General features: G+C 46.2%; 4 non-coding genes across 4 annotated transcripts; 1 reads left to right on the top strand and 3 right to left on the bottom strand.

The window, feature by feature from the left end:
- Positions 1-4467: 4467 nt before the first annotated feature.
- TRNAQ-CUG (transfer RNA glutamine (anticodon CUG)) lies at positions 4468-4539 on the bottom strand. Its single transcript has one exon. It is a non-coding gene; the product is annotated as a tRNA-Gln (tRNA).
- An 8496-nt stretch (positions 4540-13035) lies between these two features.
- TRNAG-CCC (transfer RNA glycine (anticodon CCC)) lies at positions 13036-13106 on the bottom strand. Its single transcript has one exon. It is a non-coding gene; the product is annotated as a tRNA-Gly (tRNA).
- A 2756-nt stretch (positions 13107-15862) lies between these two features.
- On the bottom strand, positions 15863-15934 carry TRNAH-GUG (transfer RNA histidin (anticodon GUG)). The gene has a single exon. It is a non-coding gene; the product is annotated as a tRNA-His (tRNA).
- A 1076-nt stretch (positions 15935-17010) lies between these two features.
- On the top strand, positions 17011-17084 carry TRNAN-GUU (transfer RNA asparagine (anticodon GUU)). Its single transcript has one exon. It is a non-coding gene; the product is annotated as a tRNA-Asn (tRNA).
- Positions 17085-26018: the final 8934 nt, after the last annotated feature.

The following is a 26018-nucleotide window of genomic DNA, read 5'->3' as shown; positions in this document are numbered from 1 at the left end:
GGATCGCATGAGCCTAGAAGTTTGAGGTTGCTGTGAGCTAGGCTGCCACCGTGGTACTCAGGGCAACAGAATAAGACTCTGGCTAAAAAAAAAAAAAAGAAAAAAAAATCCTACTTCATTGGCTGAGTGACCATGGACTGGTTACTTAATGTCTCTGTGTCTTCGTTTCCTCATACGTAAAATGAGGATGATGGTAAGACATCACCCATAAACTCATCAATTCTGCCTGCCAGCTGGTACCTTCCATGTACTCATTGAGCATTAGCTCTTGTATTTTGGGTGCAACACTGCACAAAGACAGGATGTGATGAAAACTGATTTTATTTAAGTCACACCAGTGATGCTTCCCAGTGGCTGTGGACCCTCCCAGGGAGAGTGCAGTAATCCTCTGACCAGCGGTATAATCTGCTGGGCTGGGAGATCCCAGGAAAACCCCTCAATCTCCCACAGATTTGGTCCTCAAGGAGCTTCAGGGAATGACCTACAGAATCAGTTTTATCTGGGGGGAACTGGGAGTTCATTAGCTCACCTGTTCAGCTCATTAAAAGGGGAATAATCACTCAATTTCTTCCTTCACATCTACCCCAACAAAATTTTTAAAACTTTTTCCTTGGAAGACATTTTTACCATCCAAGTACTAACCAGATCCAACTCTGACTTAGCTTCGTGAGATCAGAGGACATCAGGCACGTTCAGGGTGGTATGGCAACAGGCTAATAGAGGACATTTCCCCAGGTAGGGGACAGAATATGTCTTTTCCTCACCCATCGTAGGTTCAGGCTGAGGCCCTATAACAAAAGACAGATTAAACAATAGAAAAGCAGTGGCATCATGATAGCTCACTGAGACCTCCAACTCCTGGGCTGAAGTGATTCTCCTGCCTCAGCCTCCCAAGTAGCTGGGACTACAGGCGCTCCTAGGACGATGGGCTAAATTTTTTTCTATTTTTAGTTAGTAGAGATGGGGTCTCACTCTTGCTCAGGCTGGTCAGGCTCCTGACCTCAAGCAATCCTCCCACCTTGGCCTCCCAGAGTGCTAGGATTACAGGCGTGAGCCACCACTTCTGTCCTATACACTTCTTTAAAATGAGCTTTACCTGACACAAAAGCCACCATAGGGAAATGAAGGTCTGAAGAAACAGTTAAACCTGCATCTTGCTTGCTTGCTTGCTTGCATTCTTTCTTTCTTTCCTTCCAGGTTTGTTTGTTTCTTTCTTTTCTTTCTTTCCTTCCTAATTTCTTTCTTTCCTTCTTTTCTTTTTCTTTCTCTTTTTTATAGTAGGCATCATTAAGAGTGGGTAGTCATGGAGAAATATGATAGCCCAAAAGGAGTATGATCTAATGGTAATGAACTGGGGGAAATACAGCGAGGCCTATTTGTTCAGGTTCTTCTCTGTGTCCTTGTGTCTTCAGACATAAGTGTGATGAAGCGCAGTACTCACTATAGTTTAATGAGCTTAAGGGAAGCCATCTTGTATGCAGGCTAGTGCAGCCATCTTGTGTACAGACTCACTGTTGTGTGAAGTAGAGAAGAATACATGAATAACAGAGAAAAAAAAATTTACAGTGATTAACTTGTAAGTGATTGTTTAAAATCATTGGGTGTGTATAGTTACATTGTACTACGCTTGGCAGTTCCTTGGAAAAATGTTCCTTGGATGTTCCTCAAGGAAATGTTCCTTGATTTAACAGATGCTATTTGCTTCTGTAAGGTTGCTTGCTTATGAATTATTGTAATCAACATGTTCTTAGCCATATGTGTATTGTTAGTATTGTTAGTGGTGAAGGTATATAACCCCTGCTCACTTTAAGATTGGGGCCATTCTCTGTCTCTGGACTTTCCCAGGACAGGGGTGGTCACTGGCCAGCTAATAAAGACTCCTAATTTGGCTCAATTTGGTCTTTAGGTGGTCATTTCTCTCATCTTAGGCTATAACAATAAGGATGCTCCCTTCCTCTGGCTATAGATAGAGAGGTCACCTCTCAGGTGGGGGTTTTATGACCTGCTTCAGGGTACAAGGAGGGGGAGAGGGAGGGTCACCTTTCTGCTTCTGTTGTTTTCTCAAATCCAGTCAGTTTAAAATGTTCAATATGCCAAGGTGTTATATTTTGGGGTGGCACGTCCTGAGCTCCATCATGCACATCACACATAGCCTAGAATCTTGAAAGAGTGATACTTATAACTACAAAATAGTTTACATTCAAAAGCAAATGATGAACTTAAAAAAATTCATATATACAAAGGAATTTCTTTTAATGCACCATACATTTTCATTAAAGTTACACGTGCCCAAAAACTTTTTATGAACAACAGTCCCCTGATCCCCTCCTACATTTCTCTTTGGGGATAACTGTTAGGCATAAAGAATTCACCCTCCCCAAACTTCCATCCAAACCACCTATAAAACCCACCTCTCTCCCCTTCCTAGGGGTGTATTAGGCACCTAGACTTTGCCAGGCTCCTAGGGAGATAAGGGAATGAAATGCAAAAGGGGAACTTACTTGCCTCATCCCTCCTGATAGGACTATGCTCATCCCTCCCGGTGGTTCCCTAGGAAGATAAAGGAAAGGAATGCAAGAGGGGAACTTACTTTCCTTATCCCTCCCGGTTGTTTGAAAAGAATTTATTTACTCCTCCCAGAAAAACCCTCTATAAAACCTAGGGCTCTGCCCTTTTGTCTCCTGGACGCCTTTTTCGGCCTCCACCCATCTGAACCCAGGTGCTCAAAATAAACAGCATTTTGCTACACATGAGGCTTCGTGTGTCTCTCTCGGCTCCGGACCTAACAATGACCACTTTCAGCTCATGCGGCCAGTTTGGCTATTTACCTCCTCTTCTCCAAATAAATACTGTTATTCCTTGATTTTCCAGTTTTCCATGCCAGGCCCTGCAGACCCGCCTGCAAGGGGAAAACCGGGCAGTGTGTGTGTTTCCCTGGCTGCCCTCAACTCCAAGGGAGCCCACAGGCGCCCGCCTTGGCTTCCACTCACTTGCAAACCGACTGGACCCGCGCCTCGGAACCGAACCGGAAAGGGAAACTTTGCAAGAACAAATGCCAGGCAAGCGTTCCGCGACATCCGTGCGGAACCGGGTCGTCGGGTGGATCGGTAAAGGACCGGAGCCCTCCGGAGTGAGGAGCTGCGGTCGCCCAAGCCCAGCGACTGAAGCTCTGCAGGGGACGCCCAGCCGCCCTCCCTTCCCTCCCCTGCGTTCTCCCTTCTGTCCTTCCTCTGCTGCTCCGTGTGTCGCCAGCCTCCTGGGCTATTCTCTCCGGCCCCACGCCTCTCTCTATTCGCGTCCTCCAAAGGGAGCTTCTCCGGTCCTTCTAACCGCTTTCAGTCCCAGAATATCAAAGCCGGAGAGATGCTCCTCAGCCTCTGGAGAACATTTTAACTTGCTGTGGGGATCCGCCATGGTCCCCGTCCTAAGTTTTCTGCCGAGCAGAAGAAAACATTTTCCCATCTGGTCGCGTCCTGAGGCGTCTTCTCCTTTGAGTGGACTCCGGGTGGGACGCAGGGGAGGCCCGCGGTCCCGGGTCGCCCTCGGAGCGGCCCGGCTCGGCCCCACCGGCCCCGAGGGGCCCGGCCTGGGCGGCCGCGGGTCGCGGAGCTCCGCGCTCCGGTCCGCGCGCTGCTCTTTCTGGCCGAGCCTCGGGCGACAGAGTGAGATTTGCTGCAGTCAGGCTGCAGAGCGTCGCGTGACCGCGACTTTCAGTGTCCGCAATCGAGACTGGGGAGCTAGAAAGTCTGAATAAAATCTCAACATGAAGAACAGAATAAATTAAAATTTGGAATAAAATCGGCCATTTGAATAAAACACGGTACTACTCCCAAGTGAGGTCTCAGGCCATGGACCCAAATCCAAGACGCAGTCCCCAATGACTGAGCTAATCCTGTCAAAAGTCTCATATTTATTAATACCTTTTAGGTACGGAAAAGACAACTGGTGCAATTACCGGATTCCCGGGGTGAAAGAAACCTCGGGGTTGAGGATTCGGGGCGGCAGCCCTTTTAGTGGAGGAAACCCGCCCCTCACCCAGGCCCGAGGGTGCCGCTGAGCAGAGGGTGGGGACCTGATGTGTCGCTGGGGACCTGATGTGTCGCTGGGCCCCTGGGCGGTGGAGCTGGGAGGACCGATTGCACGAGGCCAGGTGGGCTCGCCGAAGACGGGGACGCCCCAGGCTCTGTCGTCCCAACTCCATGTGGCAGCGATTCCCGTGTGGACTCGCCACTCTGAGAACCCGGTTTCTGGGATGCCAGCTCCGGAGGAAGGGGGGCGAAGCCCAGTCGGGAGGCGTAGCCAGGTGCAGAAGAGACGCGGGGACCTGGACTGAAAATTTTCTTTCCTGGTAACCAGGATGTGGAGGGGACGAGGAAGCCCAACCCACATTCCATTTAAGGGAGTTTTTTTTTTTTTTTTTTTTTTTTTTTTTTTTTTTAAGGAAAAGGTCTTCCCCATTAAAGAGAAAGGTCCCACCGAGATTTGAACTCGGATCGCTGGATTCAGAGTCCAGAGTGCTTACCATTACACCATGGAACCCCACTATATGTTGTTCCTTTACCCTGTCTAAACAGGGGACTACAGGAGGAGCCATCCTTCCCATCCACCAAGACCCCAGACATTCTTTTTAATCCCACAAGCAACACTCCAGGGAGTTTGACCACAGAGGTGGAGTCATCCATCTTCCTGTCTGTCTGCCTCTCTTCTTTGCTTTCATTGCCTTCTGTCATTTCATTGCCACTTTGGAAAATGAGGTAAAGTCCACTCTGGGCTTAGGGCCAGGGATGAGCCCTGTCAGCCTCTATCATAAACCACATACTCTGTCTCAGTTGACCAGAGTTTTCTGTCCTGAGGTGACATTTCTGCAAACATTAGTGTTATTTGCTTTTTCTTTGCCTTCACACTTGTCCCATTGCCCAGGGAGGCCAGATGGCTGTCAGGAAGGACTTGGGAAGGACTTCTTGGGTTCCTTGACCACATAGTACCTATCACACTCCAAAGCCACCACCACTTTCTACATGTACATATAAAGCTGTGACAGCAAGCCACTGACATCGGGAAGCAGGAGAACCTTCAATTTCTTCTTCACAGACTCATGTGTTTGTTTGTTTGGTGGGTCTGGGTAAGTTTTTCTTACAACAAACATATGTTTGTTAGATTTAAAATCAAAATCAATCAGCCGTGTTTTACATTTCTGTAGAACACTCAAACCAGACCATACTCATCTGCTGTGACTCAAAACAAACCATGTACTGTCGAGGCCCAAGGCGGGGCTCTGACACTGATCCAGGCACAGTGTGTTTCCTGAGAACTTGGCGAAGGTGATTCCATTCCAATTTCTCAACACATCATAACCCATAAATTGCACAGTTTTTAAAAAGTGTACATGTGTCAAGGCACCCAAGAGCACTCATTGCTGGCCTATAAGGTATGTGTACCCAATGACTCTTACAGTGTATACAGTATTTATGTTCACAAAATGCTGCCTCGCTAAATATTTCCATGTGTAATAGATGAAAATCCATATTATATCTCAAAATAATAATCTGTGTATTTTTCAGGAAAGTTTTGAAGGGTATTCTTAGATTGTTAAAAGATAAACCTAAGCATATTCAAATTTTGAAGACTTTATTAGTGAATTCAGTGATTCATGAATCAGGCAGATACAAAGTGGCTCAGGACTCTTCTGGGAGGGGTGAGAGAAGAAACTTTTCTAAAGTATTCACAAAAGCATGACAAAGAAAACATATTTAGCCGGGTGCAGTGGCTCACACCTGTAATCCTAGCACTCTGGGAGGCCAAAGCAGAAGAGTTGCTTGAGTCCAGGAGTTTGAGGTTGCTGTGAGCTTGGCTGATGCCACGGCACTCTAGCCCAGGCAACAGAGTGAGACACTGTCTCAAAAAAACCAAAAAAAAAAAAAAAAAAAAGGAAACATATTTGATCACATTTGATTGGTTAGAGTGAAAAGTCCTTAGTTAGAGGCTAGTTGGTGCTTTCTGATTGGTAAAGCCCCTAGTTTTGTTTTACGGTTTGCATTGGGCTTCAGTTTGCTTACATAGGAAGCTAAAGCCCTGGGCCTTCTCAGCCTCATAGCCTCCCAATTTAAAACGAAAACTTATTTCCTCCTTCTAGCCAGTCTCTCCTTGATGAGAGCTTCACCCAAACTTGGACATGAATGCCACTCTTTGTCACCACCATGGCTGGTTTGTCTTTATCAGCATGAAATTCATAGGCCACAAGATAAGGCATATTGCTGTTCAACTTGTTTTTCACAGTGAAACCATCTGGCATACTATTTGAGGCTGCGAATGTGCACTTAGAGCCTTGAGAGAATATAGGGTCTTGCTCTGTTTCCCTGGCTAGACTACAGTGATGTCATCATAGCTCACTGCAACCTCTAACTCCTGGGTTCAATGAATCCTCCCACTTCAGCCTCCCCAATAGCTAGGACTACAGACCTTTGCCAGCATGCCCAGCTAATTAAATGGTGTCTTGCTATGTTGCTCAGGCTGGTCTCGAATGCCTGGGCCTTCAGTGATCCTCCTGCCTCGGCCTCCTAAGTAGCTGTGATTACAAGTTCCAGCCACTGGACCCAGCCGAGAAAATAGATTCTTACTGAACTTATGCAAACAACTATATTGCCATGTGTTTTTGGGAAAATCCCAGAACAGTATAGAAAAGCTTCCCCGCCCCACCCCCCCAACCTGAGAGGGAGCTGAGAGATCAAAGAGTGACCAAGACAAGCCCAGCTTATTGAGTTAGATGAGTTTATTTGAGATTACTTACAAGGGAGCTTGCACCTGCACAGCACAGGAATTTCTTCCACAGGAGCTTCTTGCTAGTAAAATCTGCATCTGCCCACCCTGTTTTGTTGCTTTAAATCTCTTCCCAATGAGCAATGCAAAGTTTTTACAATGTATCTTCTTCAGTGAACAAGCATTCACAGTGAAACAAGTCAGGCAGGCACAGTACCATCATCATGTGTTGTCATGTAACCCGTGTTATGTTAATGATATAGTTTTTGTACTACAGTTAGCTAAAGGGCACTATAGGACAACCAAAGCAGCTCTAAAGCAGTCAGGGCCAGTTTGAGCCTGACATTTCAAGGCAAGAAAGTGCTGAGGCACTCATGAAAGTGGGGCGGAAGGCACTCTTCATATCCCCCTTAGTAATTATCTTGTACCTACTTAATCTGCTTTGTAACAGTTTCCCCAGCCCTCCAAGCCAGTATGATATTTCTGTCATGTGCTTTTTTCCCTTATCATGAAAGTAGGAATACCCAGGAATAGTTACCAAATTCTGAAAGGATCTGGGAGAGAAAAAAAGTAATTGTTTCATCTTTTTCCACAAAAGTATACTTTACCAAATTGCTATAAGCTATAGATAGCTTAAGAGAAAAGAAAAAGGTTTCCTTAAATCTGGAAAACAAGACATCAAGAACAAGGTATGTTTCAAACAAAAGGCCATAAAGAAACCATAATTCTTCTTCATCAGTTCTTTTAGTCCCACACAATTAGTTCTTGTGCTGCTTGATGTTGGATGAGCAGTTTTATGAAACAATCAGTTTCTTTCTTAGAATTCTGGATATTCTTACCCAGTTCAATGGTAGGATCTTAAAGTTAGAAACCTGTATTTGTCAGTTCTTTCCATGTATCTCCTCAAAGACGAAACAGTTCATGATTATAGCTACTTCCAAATGCTTTCAGGAAAGCATGAGAGCAAAACAATTCTGTCTGTGGATGACAAGACTCAAAATGGCCATGGTTGCAAATCTGATGAGAGTGCAGCAAAATAATGATGCAACTGACAAGGAAATTTGGTAACTTCTGTGGCATACAATATTGCAAGTAATTAGAACTATGACTAATACATTATATCAGGCTGTGAGAGGTTTCTAGGAGTTTCATACAATTTCTGGGACCCTCATTAATAACATATATCCATATACAAATATAACTTGAAGAAGGTAAAATGTCATTCTTATTTGACAATGTTTCCCATGCAAATTGAACATACCAAACAGGCCTAACAAGTTTAGTATCTCCCTTCTTAGAAGGAGAGAGAATAAACTCTCTTGAGATATTCCAGGGGCCCTCTGGAAGCTCTGAAAGTTAGGTTGAGATCAAAAAGGCTTAATTTAGAATTTGATTTTGGGAAGTTTATTAAAAACATCAAAGATAGTTTAGAGTACGTAATCAAAATAGGACCACAGGTCACTGTGAAACAAGTCATTCATTTAACCAGAGTGATAAATAAAAGACTTCAAAAGCAAATACAGAAAGTTACAAGCTGTGGCTTAGCTTTTTGAATAGAGAGGACTCAGTTTTTCTTTTCCTTCCATTATCTGCCAAAGATGAAATGTGTCAGTATTCGTCCTTCCATGGAGGGCTTTGTCATGCTTTGGACTTCAGTTGACCCTGTAGCCTTGCAACCCCAGCTCTGGTGGGCCCAAAACAGGTATGACTGTGCAGATCATACAGCTTTCTCTTGTTAGAGTGACAACAGCTTTCTACCTCTTAAACAGATATAGAATTACATATCTATTTTATGAAACCCTTATCTTCTCATGTATTTCTGGACTACTTTCGCTTCAGTATCCTATACAAAGTCTTTTAGCTGATCACTTCGAGGCCATGAGGGATAATGAGCACCTGGAAGATCCATGCAAATTAGCGTATACACTTGATGCAGAAGGGGAACCTGAGTACAGACCAACACTGAAACTTACAACTATCACCCATAACCCTAGTTGACTTTTTGTAATGGGGCTCTTCCTCCTCAGTTACTGTACTGACCTTTGTACAAGTTTCAGATTGGGCACATCTTATATTAGGTTTCTCAGAGGCAGTTAAGATTTGCTAGGATTCAAACTTACGGTTAAATATGGACTAACAGAGTGAAGATGACACTCTTGGCACAGAGAAAGGCAATAATACCTGGATACAACACATTCTTTATCAACCTCAGAACATTTGTCTCAATAAATATGGGAATGGGTCATTGAAATACTTCTTTCCCCAAGCAGGTGATGGGAAAAATTGGAAAAGTTGCCTTAGTTGTTCAAGTGATTGTGTACTCAGACTATAGTTGACGACACACAGTGCAACCTCCACTGGAAAATTTCTAAGGTCTGGATGGGGGTAGAGGACACAATTTTGGAACTCTATGTCTTTCCCACCCTCTTTTTTTTCTCCCCCTTTCCATTTTGCCTGATCTTGTGGTCCTAGGCCCAGACATCAATATACACACAACTACAGAAAGCATTTATTTTTCCCAAAGTTCTGGAAGCCAGAAGTCCAAGATCAAGGTGCTGGCAGGGTTGGTTTCTGGTGAGGCCTCTCTTCATGGCTTGGAGAAGGCTGTGTCCTCGCATGGCCTTTCCTCTGTGCCTGTGTGGAGGAAGAGAGAGAGACATCTGGACTTTCCTCTTCTTAGACGGACATCATTCCTACCTCATTATGACCTCATTAACCTTAATTACCTCCTTAAAGGCCCTATCTCCTAATGCAGTCACATTGGGGGTTAGGCTTTCAGCATGTGAATTTTGAAGAAGACAATTCAGTCCCTAACACCAAGCAACAGGGACAATCCTAAGATTCTTTACCTGTCAAATCCAGTGTCATTTGCCTGGTGGTGGGGCCAAGAGAAGTGTTAGTAAGGAAGGCTATGGTTATTGCTAGTTCTACGATTAGGAAAGCACACCTGAGCTGGAAAGCATAGCCATATGGGAAGGAGTGTAGGTCAAACAGGTGATACGTTGAAAGGGGGATGATGGTACCAAGCAAGAGCGGTGCTCATAAGTGGGTCATGATTCCAGGGAGGACTGTAGTTGTGCTATTTTGGAGAAAGAGCATTTGAGCAAAGGAATAACATTCTTAAATATCTTTTTCAGATCTGGTGCTGTCTAATGCTAGAAGAAAACTATGGACCTTCTTGTTCAAGACAGGAAAATGGAATTCCTGATGATTTCAGAACTCTGCCTAAAATCTTCTTAGGGGACTAGAACAGCCCTGCCTCGTAAATTTTGTCACGCCCTCTACTTGGCCCTTGTGCATATGCCTGGAAAGGCTGATTTTGAGGCTAGAGTCAAAGAACGGGCACAGAGATGTCTTGTAATTAAGGGATTTAGGTTTGAGACCCTGGGGTTTGAGTGAACCCAGGGTACTGAGTTGACTCAATCCTTTATGAGAAGAATTGCTTGTCCAAGTTCATAGACCAGAAAAAAGGAAGTTGTTAGATTTAAGTCCAGACAAGACTATTCAGGATAACATGAACTGTTTACAAATTGGATACAGGGTGTGAGAGGAAGATTGCCAGTAAAAGAAAGCTCTATGATTTTTGGACCGAGCATATGGAAAGATGGATTTTCCATCAACTAAGATGGAACTACTTCAGGTGCAGCAGGTTGCAGGGGTAAGAACAGAGACCGATTCAGGGCCCGGAAGCCTAGCCTGAAAGAGTTTCCCATTCACACTGTCTCCATTTCTGCATCCCCTTGAGTCCTTTTTGAGGTTGGACACAGAGGCGTTGGTGCTTGTCCCCTTCTCCCCCTGGGCACCTCCCCTCCCACCTCATCCTGACAACATTGTCCTGACAACCTCGTCCACTGCCCAGGCTCTGGTGACCATCTGTCACACATTGTCACCTTGCAAAGGTGTGTTTCAAGATCAGTTCTGCATTGTAGCCACAGAGAGGCCACCACTCCCTGACACGTGGGGACTTGGCGGCTTCAGGAGCATGCCACTGCTCCTCAGAGCACTAGGACTTTCATGTTGGACTCTTCTTTTGAAGAAAGCAGGGAGGCAAATAGGCTGTGGGGAAGGAAGATCTACCACATTCGGGCCTATATGATAGCTTTCAACACGTTTAAAAGAATAGAAATCATACAAAGGTTGTTCTCAGACCACAGTGGAACTCAAGGAGAAATCAGTAACACAAATATAGCTGGAAAACCCAAATTTGTAGATTAAAGAACACACTTCTAAATAACACAAGGGTCAAAGAAAAGCCTCAAGAGAAACTGCATATTTGAGCTAAATGAAAATGAAAATACAACTTATAAAAACTTGTGGATACAGCAAGAGCAGTGCTAAGAAAGAACTTCATAGCATTGAATGCATATATTAGCAAACAAAAAAGATCTAAACCAATAATCTAAGCTTACACTTTAAGAAACTCGAAAAAGAAGAGCAAATTAAATCCAAAGGAATCAGAAGAAAAGAAACCATAAAAATCAATGATATTGAAAACAGGAAACTAATAGACCAAATCAACAAAACCAAAAACTAGTTCTTTCAAACGATCAATAAAATGAATAAACCTCCATCTGGCTAACCAAGAAATATTCAGAGAAGATATAAATTACTAATATCAAAATGAAAAGAAGGGCCCTCACTACTGATCTCGTGGACATTAAAAGGATAATAGAGGACTATTATGAACAGTTCCCTACCCACAAATTTAATAACTTAGACGAAATGGCCCAAGTCCTTGTAAGAGACCAATCTACCAAAACTCACACAAGGAGAAATAGATCACTTAAATAGGACTGTATCTATTAAAGAAATTAATGGGATAATTAACAACCTTCCAAAATAAAGCACCAACCCTAGATGGTTTCGCTGGTGAGTTTTACCAAGCACTTAAGGAGGAAATGATGCCAATTCTCTTTGCAGTCTCTTCCAGAAATTAGGAGCTGAGGGAACAAGTCTGAACGCTGTTCCGAGGCAAGCTTTACCCTAATACCCAAACCAGACAGATGACCCAGGGTGTTGAACCAGTCTGGACTGCTGATCAGCTCTTCACAATTGACTCTGGAAGAATTCTAAAAGCCAGAAGGAAATATGGCTTACAGGAACTGTGAAAATTGTAAACTTCCACAGAGGTAGAAGGCTACTCTGTTATTTTTTGAGGAGAGGGGTCTAGCTATTGCCCAGACAGGGTTTGAGCTCCTGCGATCCTCCCTCCCTGGCCTCCCAAAGTCCTAGAATTACACACATCAGCCACCATTCCGGGCCGAAGGATATCTTGAACTGGCGTGTGTGGAAGCAGATGTTCACAGGTAGCAGAGAGAAAGAAGAAGACAGAGAAAAGCATTTTCGGTTTGCCTCTTGCCACTTGCGTTTCCTATCCCTCCAAGAAAGAAATTTATCAGTGGCACTTAATCCTCCGGTGTGCTGCAGCCGCCATGTGACACCTGGAACCCATATAAGCTTTGCTGAGGAAAAGAGTTTGTTGAGGAAGGCAGGTGTGGACAAATCAGATGATCCCTGGGCTTTCCTTTTCCAGAGTGTCCTCCCCCAAACCTCCAGAGCTAGTGAGTGTCATGGCCTCCTCCCCGTGCTGCTTAGCCATAAGCATGGAAAGTAATCTCCCGAAGGGAAGATTTTCCTCGTGGAGAATAAAAAAACAAGGGTGATAGAGACGATTTGGGGGGACGTGCTGCTCTCCACCTTAAGTTGGGGCTCATCCTTAATTTTACCAAGAGCACTGGGGCCTTCCTGGACAGGAAGGTCCGAAGGCCTCTCCCCGAAGCTCCCCTCACTTCCAGGCGGATTCCTCCCCCTTTCCCGAGGCCCCTGACGACTCCTCAGCAAGGTGTGTAGGGTACACCCACAGCTGCTCTCCTTTCAGGAATTTCATTACTTGATCCCCACTCCATAGTGACACATGGTCCAGTGGTCTGTCCAAGATCCAGGAAGTGAATCAGTGACCAGATAACTCTTTGGATTCCAGGAACCCACCTGCAGGGAGAATAAAAGTAACACTAGTTTGGGAATGAAATACGGAAGACTGCACAAGCCAAGCAGACACTTGCTGCTCCGGGAGAGAATGTCTCTGGGCAAAATCCCCGCTTAGAGAAATTCTTTAAAGTCTTCCGTTTTGGATATAATCCAGAAGGGTAGACAGTGGCTCCCTTTTTCTTGTCTTTATTGTGGCCAGGAGTTCCTGAAGGTCAGAACCTGAAAAGGACCTCACTTAGCTGAAGAGTAGGCACTGTAATGAATATAAAAGCACAAGTTGGGACGAACCACTGCATTGGCCGGGAATCGAACCCGGGTCTCCCGCGTGGGAGGCGAGAATTCTACCACTGAACCACCAATGCTGCCTGACCTAAGTCCATCTGCATGTCAATGGATGAAATTTAAGAAGGCCTTGGAAAAAGCAGCTTCATGATTTTCACTGTATTCTCTTTAGAAAATGTGACTAACAACAACAAAAAGGGCCCTACGCCAAAGGCTCGCATAGGAGATTTACGTCAGGCAACACTACAAAGTTACGGCTTTGGACAGAAAGATCTGACTTGAAAAAGCCGAATTCTGAAGTACACCGTGTACCAACTGCATAACAGACCTCGGGAGGAAAACAGCAGAAAGTCACCCAGTTTCTTGGCTCTGGCCCTGGATCTGGCCTGAGCCCCTGGAAAGTTCATTTCCTCACTTGCTGATATATTCTCTTTGCCTTCGCATCGCTTGGTACCTCCCAACCCTCAGACGAACACCACTTCTTTTCCCAAACAGGCCTTCAGAACCCAGGAGGACGGGTTGGGAAGCCAGACTGTTGGAGGTGGCCTGGCTTACTCCAGAAGATCTGGGTGACAATTGGGCTTCTCTCCGCCTAACACCTCTTTATCGTCCCTGGAAAGGGCCAGGGATCAAATGTTGCGTTTAAATTCTTACGCCTTACAGAGACCTACACAAGAGCCAATAAACAAACATTTCACTCCAAGATTTCTTTCCTTCACTGCACCCTTGTGGGCTACTCAAGGCGACCAGTTCAGGGAAAAACAATTCGATTTGATTCGATTCAATTCTGGGTAAATGCTAAGATATTACTCCGCTGTGTAATGTAAAGTGTTCTTTTGCCGTTTGCCTTTGTGGAATATTCGTGTTTTCGTTCTCCTTCTTTGGTTTACAATAGGCCTGGCACAGATTTGTACCGCTCTTAATATTTCACCCTTTTCTGTCTTATAAACTGCTATAGCTAGAATTTACTTTTATGTCCAGTCAGAAAGATTTCGATCCATTATAATTAGCAGCCATTAGTGTTATACTGGGGATTATTGGCATAACTACTCTCATTTCCACCACTTCATTGTGTGGGTTTTAGTGTTTTGTTTTGTTTTTAAAATCTCTTCCTGCCTTTCCTCACTAGACTGGTCTGCTTGAATACATTTTCTGTTTTCCTATAGTGTTTTTGAAATTCCATGCTCCCTGTTAGTTAATATATTGTCTTAGATCTCAGGTGTATAGGATGAAGGCATTCATGCCCCTTAGCTCACAACACACTCTAGTGGTGGCTCTGAGCATGGCCCTTGCTGTCTTTCACTATTTTCTCTGTTTATCACACTCCCATTCCCTTCCCCGCTTCCAGAAACAAGCACTCTGAGGAGGTTAGTATGTTATGCTCTTTTATCCCACATTTTGTCTGCAGATTTAAATAAGGAGATGTCTTTCAAAAATATACATTGGTCTTGGGAGGAGGAGGCTAAAACAATTTTAAGTGTGAGTTGGTCCACTCAAAATCCATTCCATCTGCTTTACTCCATTCTCTCTACTCTCTTCTCAACTTTTCTGTAAATCTAAATCTATTCTAATATAAAAAGTTTTCATAAAAAGTAAAAAACAAATTGACAACAATTAAAAGTGGACCAAACACTGAACAGTGTTTCTTCTCAAAAGAAGATTTCTTCATGGTCAAAAGGCATAAGAAAGGACTCTCAAGCTCATTACTCACTGAGGGAATGCAAATCTAAAGTACCAGGATACATCACTACACACCCATCCACACAGGTAAAATTTAAAAGACAGAGAAAACCATATACTTACAAGAATGCAGAGCAACTGTATATCTTCTTGCTGGTGAGAGAGTAAATAGTGCAATCATTCTGGAATAGTGTTTGATAGTCTCTAATAAGATTAAAACTACACTTACCACCTATGACATGACCCAGCTATTCCACAACTATGTTTATACTCAAAGGAAATGAATGAAAAAAGTCCACAAAAAGACCCATTCTAGAATGTTCATAGCCACCCTATTCACAATAGCCCAAACTGAAAATAGCCCACCCAACTGTCCGTCAAACATACTGTATTCACACACTGGAATAACACTCATCGATAACCCCAAGAAACTGATACATGCAACAAATAGGTCTCAAAAATATTACCTTATATTTTTAAGAAATGGACCCAAAAGTATAATCATTTATGTGAATTTTAAGAATCAGTAAAACTTTTCTACGGAGATTGAAATCAGACTGGTGATTGCCTAAGTGAGGAGGGGGTGGGGATTGATTGGAAAGGGCTCTAAGGACATTCTGGGCCGAGGGAAATTTTCTATAACTTGATCTAAGTGGTTACTTTTGTCAAAATTCATGGGCCATGTACTTAAGGTTTGTGCACTTTGGTCTATGCGAATTATTCTTGATTCATTTATTGTTAGCAAAATAATAATACTAATTGGGTGTTAAAGAATGTCATCAAGTTTAGATTTTATTATATTAGTTAGATTTTATTTAAAATAGTGCAGAACCTCATCTCAACTCATTCATTTCTGATTTGGTCTAAAAAGGCCCTCCAGATGTTTGCAATGTCTGAACCAGAAAGATAGGTACGGCCACACCATTTCGACAGTGGAAGATTCCTACAGGCCTGATCCAGAGGCAGCACCTCACTTTTTGCATGTTGCGCTTGCTCAGAGAGGGGGCGAGTCCAGCCTTCCAGGTAATCTGCCCGCGGGTGCGCACAGTAGGGATTGTTTCCATTGTCCTGACCTCACAGAGGTCCGGAGTCACAGGTGACAGGCAAATGCTGAAATTAGAGGGTAAAGGAAAAGACAAACCGCAATCTGAGAAGCTGCCGTGACTCGGATTCGAACCGAGGTTGCTGCGGCCACAACGCAGAGTACTAACCACTATACGATCACGGCGACCCACGGATAAGGCGACGAGCACCCAAGTCTTTGTCTAAGAGTTATGTTTCTCCTTTTTGATAGCGCTAAGGTCCTCACATTTTTCTGCTCTTTTTTGGGCTCTATTTTCCCCTCTTCTCTTCCCCATTCAGCTGCAATAAAACAAACAAAACATGTCTCCTTTCTCAAGGATCCGATCCTTATCATTGCACAAAGCTCCTGGCAAGTCTCCTCGCCGGCGTCCACGCCTCCCCGACTTCTTTCCCTCCTCTTCGCGGAACCCTTTTGGACCCGCCCCTCGGACGGCTCCGTCCCGGGGCCCCAACCCGCCGCCCAGCACCAGCCTGGTGGAGGCCCAGCGGCTCAGCCGCGCAGGGGGTGCACCGTAGCCCTTTCCCGTGTCCCGCCCCACGGATGCTGAGATATCATCCCGAATAACACCTTTTCAAAAGGAACTGGCCCTCTGAAAAAACTTTCATGATGTCCATTCTCAGGGTTCTTCAAAGGCCTGAAAGCTAAAGATGACGACGGATTAATTCAACGAGTCCTAATTGTGCGCCCTGGTGAGTACCAGACCCTGTTCTCGGCGAGGGGACCCGAGAGTGACCATCACCGCGATCCCTGCCCACTTGGAGCCCCGGTGCTGGACCCGGGATCCGAAGATGGCAGCGGAGGCGCCACAGCGGCCGCGAAAGCAACTCGGTGGACTGCGCCCAGGCTCATTGGTTGGGCGAAGGCGGCGCAAAGAACGGGAAGAGCCATCGCCTGAGCCCGCAGGGTGTTCAGCCTCCTTGGCGCTCTGCGGGGTCAGGCTCTAGGCGCGGACCCGGGCCTTTCCGGGGGCTTCTGAAGCAGGCGAGGGGCAAGGCTGGGCGAAGGCCATTCGGTTGCCCTTCTGGCTTCAGGCTCACGCAACGCCCGGGTTTCGAAGGTGAGGAACCCCACTACTCATCGCTCGAATCTGTGCGGTTTTCCAGGGCTTTGGAACGTGCACAGTCGTCCTGCAAGGCGGACCCCGGAGACAGACGGAGTAGGGAGGACGCGGGGGTTCAGACTAATCCCTTGTAAAAGAGCCAGAAATCCTTGTCCGCACCGTCTCTGTGGCGCAATCGGTTAGCGCGTTCGGCTGTTAACCGAAAGGTTGGTGGTTCGACCCCACCCAGGGACGCCAGCTGTAGCTTTTTAACCCCTTCTTGCCAGCTGTCAACTGCTGCGTGACAAACACGGCAAGAGGCCTCCACCACAGGTCCTACCCATTGATTCTTTTTTTTTTTTTTTTTTTGAGACAGAGTCTCGCTTTGTTGCCCGGGCTAGAGTGAGTGCCGTGGCGTCAGCCTAGCTCACAGCAACCTCAAACTCCTGGGCTCAAGCGATCCTATTGCCTCAGCCTCCCGAGTAGTTGGGACTACAGGCATGCGCCACCATGCCCGGCTAATTTTTTCTATATATATATTTTAGTTGGCCAGATAATTTCTTTCTATTTTGAGTAGAGACGGGGTCTCGCTCTTGCTCAGGCTTACCCATTCATTCTTTAACCCCTTCTTGCCAGCTGTCAACTGCTGCGTGACAAACACGGCAAGAGGCCTCCGCCACAGGTCCTACCCACTCATTCATGACTCATAAGCTGGCAGGTGCCACCCGACGTCCCGGACCCCATTTTCACAGACCATCTGCTGGGATGAGGGGCTTACAAACTCAGAAATTCCTGAAATAGAGGCCAAAGAACCCGCTTCTGCTGCCATGAAATCTTTATTCTGTCCTTTATAGGCTGGGAGGAGTAAGCTAGACTTTCAGGTGCCTCAATTTGTTTCATTTGTCATAGGAGGCCAATCCCCACGATGTGCCTCGATTCAGTGATTGCCCTATCAACCATGTTGACCAGTCGGATCATTCATCATTGTAAGTATTCTCTCCGTTATTTTCAAAAGAAAGCATTTCTTCCTAGGTTGTGTGTGATTTATTTAACCCTTTTCAAAATGTTTTTGAAATGAGGTTCCTCATGGATTCAGGATTACAAATAATGCTGCAATCATCTTCTTTGTACATAGAGCTTTGGTCACTGGGGCAGATATTTCTATAGTGTAGAGAACTGGATGTGCAATTGCTACATTATAGTGTTTATATGGTGCTTCTAATTTTAGTAAATTCTGCAAATTCACCCTCCACAGGAGGGGCCCCAAATCATTTTCCAGTTTATTTCCCAACTATATCAATGCCCCTTTCTTCATTTACTTGCCAGCATGACAAACTTTCTGTGCATATGTCTGTGATATTCTACTAAGGGGAGAGGTGCCCCGCTGGATTAATTAAGGGGGAGGTAGAACAGAAGGACATGGTGGACATCACACCCAAGTATTCTGATCCGTACGCTGGACATCTACACTTCTGAGATATTTTAAAATCCTCTAATACCTGGATTAGCTTTCTGTGGTGACCAAGTCACACAGGAGAGAAGTTGCACCAGAGAGACCTTTTTGATACCTTCCTGCCAAGTTGCTTATCCAAGAGGAGGAAAATCACAAAGGTCCCAGACATTTTTCCCTCCTTCCCTTTCCTCTTTTCTTTACAAATCTAGGTTTTGGTTTTATTTCATGAAAACAATCTAATGCCAGTTCTCCCTCCTCCGCCACACTCTATTAGCATGCAGATAACTGTTCTATAGCATTCCTGGACAGTTCTTTGCAGGCACTATGTTCATAAAACTTAGCCCAGCTGAAACACATCATTGGAGCCAACAGAATACTGCACTTGACAGCACCTCGTGCAGACCCGGACCCTTAGAGCTATTGGCTAATGTTCCCTTGATTCTCCTGTTGACCCTCATGTGCAGAAATTGAACTCTTTGGCTTTTACTTACTAAGTATCATTGTTGGACAATCCTCTCCCCCACCCCCTTTCTCTATCAATTTTGCATCATTGTTTTCTCCCATCAGTGACATCAGTGTGGGTTTCTGGTTCTGATGTGAAATACTGGGGACCATCTGTGTTGGGTGGTGGTTGACAGGGATTCATTCACTGATTGTTGGTACATGAAAGCTAATCTCATCTGTGAGGCTTGTTTGTTTGTTTATCATTCTGAGGATCTGGTATTTCCTGATATTTGAGACTGCAGCAATGAAAAGTGGTTCACATCTTGTCTTTCTAATGTTTCATAAAAATCTTATGGGCCTAATAGTTGTCAATATCTGCAAAGGTGGTGTATCTATGTTAAGGATGATCCTCATACACAGTGGTTCCCCCCACCACCCCCACTGTACGTGCGTTTGATAAATTGCTGTACCTGAAAGGGATCTTAGCACAGGAAGAAAACTGAATTTCTTGCATGCAAGGGGCAGCTTTCTTTGATTGGTATATTTGAGTTTCCAAACAGCTGGAAAAATTCATATAAATGTCCTTTAAAGACTTGTAAAATCACACTGCAGAAAGCATAGGAAAGTCATCTATATACTCTCAAATAGGCAATTGAATCAGCAATGTGAACACTTCTGATAACTGTACAAATCACGACCTAATAATTTCTGGGAATTGAAGCAAGTTCAGCCTTTAGTAAGAATGGATGAAAAGCAATGGCCTGTAAAATTGTCAGAATCAAAATGCAGTCACTTATGTCAAACCCTAACAAAATTCAGTCGGAGGACCGTAAAGGAGGTCTCGTGCACACGAGCCCATGATATGAACTATTACAAGGACTCTCTGGAAACTACACACAACCTTGCACAAAGGCCATGGCAGTATACGTCTTTGAGGACATCTTCCCAGCAACTGCCTATTGAACCTGGGACTGATGCCACCCACCCTCGTTCTTATTCCTGTGACCAATGATGGTCATTTCAAAACAGCTCATTGTAACCTTTCTCATTTTGCCTCTTAAAGTTTGGCCTTGTCTCAGCCTCCCGGGATGTGCCTATGATTCATCACAGTGTGCATATCCCAGATTGCTATCCCCTGTTTATTGCTGAATAGATTCATTTATTTGGAGAACCACTCTCTCTTTGCTGTTATTTTCAGTTGTTAACTTCATACTCTGGAAAAGAGAATATCCTGCCAGAATCAAAAGTGTGTCACAGAATTTCTGAGATTTCCAGCAATGAGGGCCCTCCCAAGATCTGATGGTGCTTAGGTGAGTATTGTTCACAGATACCCTGGCCTCTGTTTCCACCTTAAATGATGCTATTTACCACAATTGGATCCTTTAGAATGCCCACTATGTTGATGGATTTGTGTGTGTGTGTGTGTGTGTGTGTGTGTGTGTGTGTTGGGTGGGAGGGGGAGGTTCCTACGGCCCCTGGGTGGACTCTGTCAAGAGCCAAGAGCATTGACGGGCCGGGTGAACCTCCATGGGACGCGGGGTCCCGAAGCACGGGTGTGGTCCCCAGGGCCCTGGTTTCCCCGGTGGGCTCGGAACACTAAGCCCGGGGCCTATGGGAAGCCGCGGTCTTCTCGTCTGAGGGCTCCCTGGTGCTTCCTGGAGCCTTTCACCTGCACTTTGCTGCTGGCGGTCGGGATGTGGAAACGCAGCTGGATTTCATACATCGTGCGCAGCAATACACAGGAAGGCAGTGATTTTCCTGGTGAATCCCTCGACGGGCCGCATTCGGCTTGTTTACGTAGCGTAGCGGTTGGCGCGTTCGCTTCACACCGGGAAGGTTACTTTCATATTAAAATAGTTTTTAACAACGGAGTGGTGGGTGGGAAACTTAGCTGCATCGTGGATCGCAAGCCACCTGGGAAGAGTTCCGTTACCACCTCGTTTGCCTGCCGTGAGCCAGACTGGAGACGAGGGCGCCGGACCAGGCGGACTTCGTGTTGGGTTTCCGTCCGGAAATCCGCGACCTGCTTGTGGATCGCCCGGATCCTCTTTGCAGGCTGGCAGGACCTGCGTCTGTGAAGACCGAGGACTTCTTTCCTGCGAAGTCCCCTTGGCTTCCTCCCACCCCGAGCGCGGTTGCGGAACAGACTGACTCGCCCGACAGAACCAAAGAAAACGAACCCAAGTCTGCACCTGGAGCTCGAGCCAAAGGCGTGTGGATTACGTTTCGTGCGCTACTAATTGAGCCAGTCTGGGGACAAAAAGAAGCCCCGACACGTGTCATTACCAGGAGAGCCCCTTGAGCCAGTTCCGAGATAAGGAACCAGCGGGACTTGGTTCTGAGAGCCAAGCACGCACTGCACTGACAACGAAAGCGAGGCTCCAAAAGACAGTATGTGCCTGGCTGTGTCGCACACAGGGCTAAAGCTAGGCTAGAATGACACGCAGGTCCGTGTCATCGCGGCCTGGCTTCACAGCCCAAAGCACCGGCCAGGCAGGGAGAGGCGAGAGGTGCTGAGCAGCGGGGCGGTTAGTTGGCTGCGAGCCTTGCAGACCTGCCAGCAGCCCGGCCATGGGTCGCCAAATATCACCTCTACTTCTCCTCCCCCGCCTTGAAAAGTCAATCTTTGCTTTCAGAGTTTCCTCCCTTAGGGGAGAGATGACTCTCTCGACTCCCTGCTGGTCTAGTGGCTAAGATTCGGCGCTTTCAGCGCTGCGGCCCTGGTTCGAGTCCAGGCCAGGGAAGCCCTGTTGCAACATCTGGGCTCCTCCCCACAGGTGTGGCCTGGTGCGCGAGGCAAGGTCCGGAAGCAGAAGAACCTGGGCAGTGAACCCTTCCGCGAGACCCGGTCCCAGTGTAGCCGGCTAACCAGCCCCTTCACCCAACGAATCCAGAACGATGTGTGAAAACAACAAACGGTAGCATCCACCATGCAAATGTGGTGGGTGCCTTTGTGCTGCTATGGGCTGACAGGTAGACATCGGAGCAAAGGGAAAAGTCATGTTGTTTTCAGCTTTTCCAGGATGCTAGTTAGGTTGGTCCAAATGTTCAGAGCCCAGCTGAGCGTAAACTCACCCGGGAAAATCTGTCCCCAAAAGGGTAATTGTTGGCCAAAATACATTCCACAGCACGGTAAGGCGGTACTACTAGGCAGCGTTGCCAAGAGAGTAAAACTGCTAGAAACGTGACTCGCTACCTCTTCGCGGGGCAACTGGGCAGGAATTGGCAAAATTAGAAATAACCTAATGCTTTGATATGCCAATTCCATTCCCAGGGCTTTATCCTAGAGAAACACTCAGGTGAAGATGAATGAATGTCTGAGGATGTTCCTTGCAGCAGTTATTTGTAATAATAAACACTAGGGCCAACGTCGTGTCCATTAATTAGGGAATGTTTAAAGAAACCATGATCTGTCCATACCATAAAGGATATGAAATTATTTAAAAGAATAGTGTAGATAGCGGTGATCAAGCCCCTGATGATGACAGTAGTAATAATGGCTATTGCTTTTGGAGCATTTACCATTTATCAGGCCCTGGGTTCTATGTTTTATTTGCATGTCTCATTTATACTTGGGACAACCCACGTGGAAAGCATTCCTACCGGCCCCACTTTGCTATGTGGAAATGGAGGCACAGAAAACTTCAATGACTTGTTCAAAGTCACACCACCACCGCCACCCAGTGAGGCTTCCCACTCAAGTCTAGGGCTTCTCCGCAGAAGAGTCCGAGGTTATCATGTTCTTCTTGCTGGGGATGGTCGGCTTCTCAGAGATGCGCAGCCTTAAAAACCAGCTTGGGCTGGAGGGAGGGAAGGTGTGTGTATTGCCCATGAAATAGGTAGGTTCTGGAGCTCTGAACTGAGCTTTTGTTTTGCCTAAAACACACCGTCTGCAAATGGCTTTTATTTTTCAAACAACCCCTTAAGCATTCAGGCAAAATTTCCAGCATCTAATTTGAAGCAGAGGGACAACAGAGACTCCATATCCAGATTTGGAAAAGTGAAGATCAGAAAAGAAGAGAATGTAAGGTAATTACGTCCCTGAGGTGGATGGAATGACTAGTCTTTAGTTGTTCCCTGAGGCAATGCCCTAACTGCGCCACAAGTGCCAGGTGGCACCTGGAGGTCTTAGAACAGGTGACACGACACTTGTCTATTGTCAAATGCCCCCTATTCCCAGGCTGGACTTCTCCTCATTTCTTTGTGCCACTGCACCCGTTCAAGATGCCTAGGTGGCGAGGTGACATTGAGGCCAGAAGTCGTGTGGCTGGGCATGTTTGGGAGTTGACACCGGGGCCATGTGAGGGGGGCTCCCATGCAGGACCGCCAGATCCACAACCTTCCCTGCTGCCCCCACTGCCCCCTGCTCCTCTGTGCTTTGTCCCACTGCAGTAGTCCCACTGCAGCCGACGACGCAGCGTCTAGGTCCTGAGTCACCCATTTCCCCATTCTTCCCTATGCTGCAGTTGTTGTGCTCACTGCTAGGCCCCCTGAGCCCGGACCTCGGAGGCGCTGTGCGGAGGGCAGGAACCGGTGGTACTCCCACCGCACTGTCCCTTCTTGATGCCTCCAGATGTGGCTTCCTCGGGGCAGGGACCATGCACCTTCTCTCCATGCAGCATGTCACCTAGAGCAAGCCCTGGCACCTGGTCAGCACCTGATAAATGTTCAGTGAATGAAGGCATCCTAATTCAGGGTCCTGTGAGAGATCAAGAAATCTACTTTGGGCTTCAAGTTTTTCATCTTTTGAGTAATTGCGATACTGGGAAGGTAGGAAAAGGTTTTCCAGGTGGGCATTCTTTGGAATGTTTCCTCAGAGAGCTAATTGAGAATCAGGTAAGGCTCCCGATTTGGGGAAAGTCTTGAGGGAGCCATCTGGAATGAGCTTCCCACCCTGTAAGGTGCCCCAGACTCAGCCCGTGAGACTCCAAGGCAGAGAAGAGGTGATCCCGGGAAAGCTGAAGAAAGTGGGTAAGACTGGGGGCAGCCTGGAGTATGAGGGACAGAGACAGACAGACAGACACAGACCCACAGACACATATGGGGTGGGGTGTTGGGAGGTTGGGAGATTTGCCTGAGAACCGGATTTGGTGTGTAGAAGTCAGAGTTAAGTTTTACTCATGAGATTCAACGGAAGAGCCAAGGGAAAGTGAGTTCATCACTGTAAGGATATGGGTCTGCACAGGAGGCATTGTCAGGGGCAGGATGCAGTGGATCCAGCCATTGGTCTCAAGTAAGATAACTTTTTCGGGGGCGGGGACTCAGACACTATGGAGGAATAATATAGAGATGGGTATCAGCATGCTCATTCACCCTTGCATAGGAGGGGAAAAGTCGTTAGATGGTTTGCATCCAACTAAGGCAAGATGCTACTCATAAAGAACAGGGAAGAGGAACAAATGTCTCGGACTAGTGATTCTTTCCTCCCCTGTTTGATAAGTGGCCTGACAGGAAGCAATCCAGGGTCATTCTGGCCAGTTTTCTCTGGACTCGGTTAAATAGGTCACCAGAGAAAACAAGTACAATTACTGGAAGACTTTCTAAACATGTTGGAAGTTTAGCTGCAGAACATATGCAATGGGGTATCTCTGGGTAATGTCCACCATGCCTTTCTGTTGTACCTCCTGCTTGGTTAGGTCAGGAGGGCGCCACTCCCCTCATTGGCAGCTGGGATATGTATAGAAAGTTCGTTGTGCTGGCAAGAATATGAAGGAAGAGGCTCCCTTTGAGTTGGAAAAATACATTGGACTATAAATTGGCACCCTCTCCTATTGAAGTCAAACTAAGAACATACTAAGCGATGCCTTCAGCTTCTGGCAAAGGTGGAGTAACAGATACCCAATTTACTCTCCTGCCTGAAAGCTACCCCCGTCCTGCCCCAAAACAAAGAAACAGACAAAAATACATGATATTACAGTTTGAGACACTAGAAATCAGTCAAGAGAGGACAGCAACACGAGAGAAGAGAAACAAAGAAGGTGAGCCCTCCCACTGCCCCAGCTATGGCCTCTGGGGAGTTTCCAGGCCAGGCCCCAGGAGGGGAATCTGAGGCCAACCCCCTGGCTTGAGGAGATGAAGCTGATTGTCCGTGGAGAGCAAGGCAGCTAGAGTTCATGGGACGAAGCACCAGTGATGAGAGAGACGGAAAGAGAGAGAATCCAGGGATGTGGGAAGGGTCATCCTCAAGTATTCAGCAGGCTAGGACCAATCGGCACATGCTTGTGGAGAAACTGCCTGCGGCCAAGAAAGAAAGAAAGAAAGAAAGCTTCTGAAAGGGCTGTGGAACAGTGCCTGGTGTTCACGCAGGGCAGGAAATGGTACTTGCTCCCCCCAGCCAGAGTGGACTGCTCATAATTCACAGGACATTGGGTATAATCCTTAGAAAGGCCTTGCCTTACTAATGGGAATAATCAACCCTAGACTGACCTCCCTAAAAGAGATCATAAAAGCAAGACCCCAAAGGATTTTTTTTTTTTTTTTTTTTTTTTTTTTTTTTTTGAGACAGTGTCTCACTCTGTTGCCCGGGCTAGAGTGAGTGCCGTGGTGTCAGTCTAGCTCACAGCAACCTCAGACTCCTGGGCTTAAGCGATCCTACTGCCTCAGCCTCCCGAGTAGCTGGGACTACAGGCATGGTGGCGCATGCCCGGCTAATTTTTTTTGTATATATATATTTTAGTTGTCCATATAATTTCTTTCTATTTTTGGTAGAGACGGGTCTCACTTTTGCTCAGGCTGGTCTCAAACTCCTGACCTCGAGCGATCCATCCGCCTCAGCCTCCCAGAGTGCTAGGATTATAGGCGTGAGCCACCGCGCCCAGCTGACCCCAAAGGATTAATCTGATCCCAAGTCACTTAACTGGTCGTCTCAGAAAAAAGCCCTGGTATCTCAAGTTTTATAGGGATACCAAAATAGCCAGTAGACCAGAAGGTAAACTTTACAATGCCCGGCATCCAGTCGGAGAACAACAGGCACGCAAAGGGGCGGGAGACCATGACCCACAGTGAGAAGCAAAAGCAAACAATTGAAGCTGAACCAGAGCTCACACGATGTGAGAACTAGCACAGGGGACTTTAAAACAGTTACTCTGACGGTATTCCATAGGTCTAAAGAGTTACGTAGAAATGTGGAACATGTAAAAACTGGCCCAAATCAAACTTTAGAGATGAAAAACACAATATTAGAGATGATAAATTCGCTGGATGAGATTAATAGTAGATCAGGCAGTGTGGACGAAGTGATCAGGGAACACAAAGCCAGGAACAATCATAATCCAATGGCTCAGATCCAGCCA

The sequence above is a fragment of the Eulemur rufifrons genome, chromosome 8 (assembly GCF_041146395.1).
Source record: "Eulemur rufifrons isolate Redbay chromosome 8, OSU_ERuf_1, whole genome shotgun sequence".
Taxonomy (NCBI): Eukaryota; Metazoa; Chordata; class Mammalia; order Primates; family Lemuridae; genus Eulemur; species Eulemur rufifrons.
This window is presented reverse-complemented; position numbering and strand designations above follow the sequence as displayed.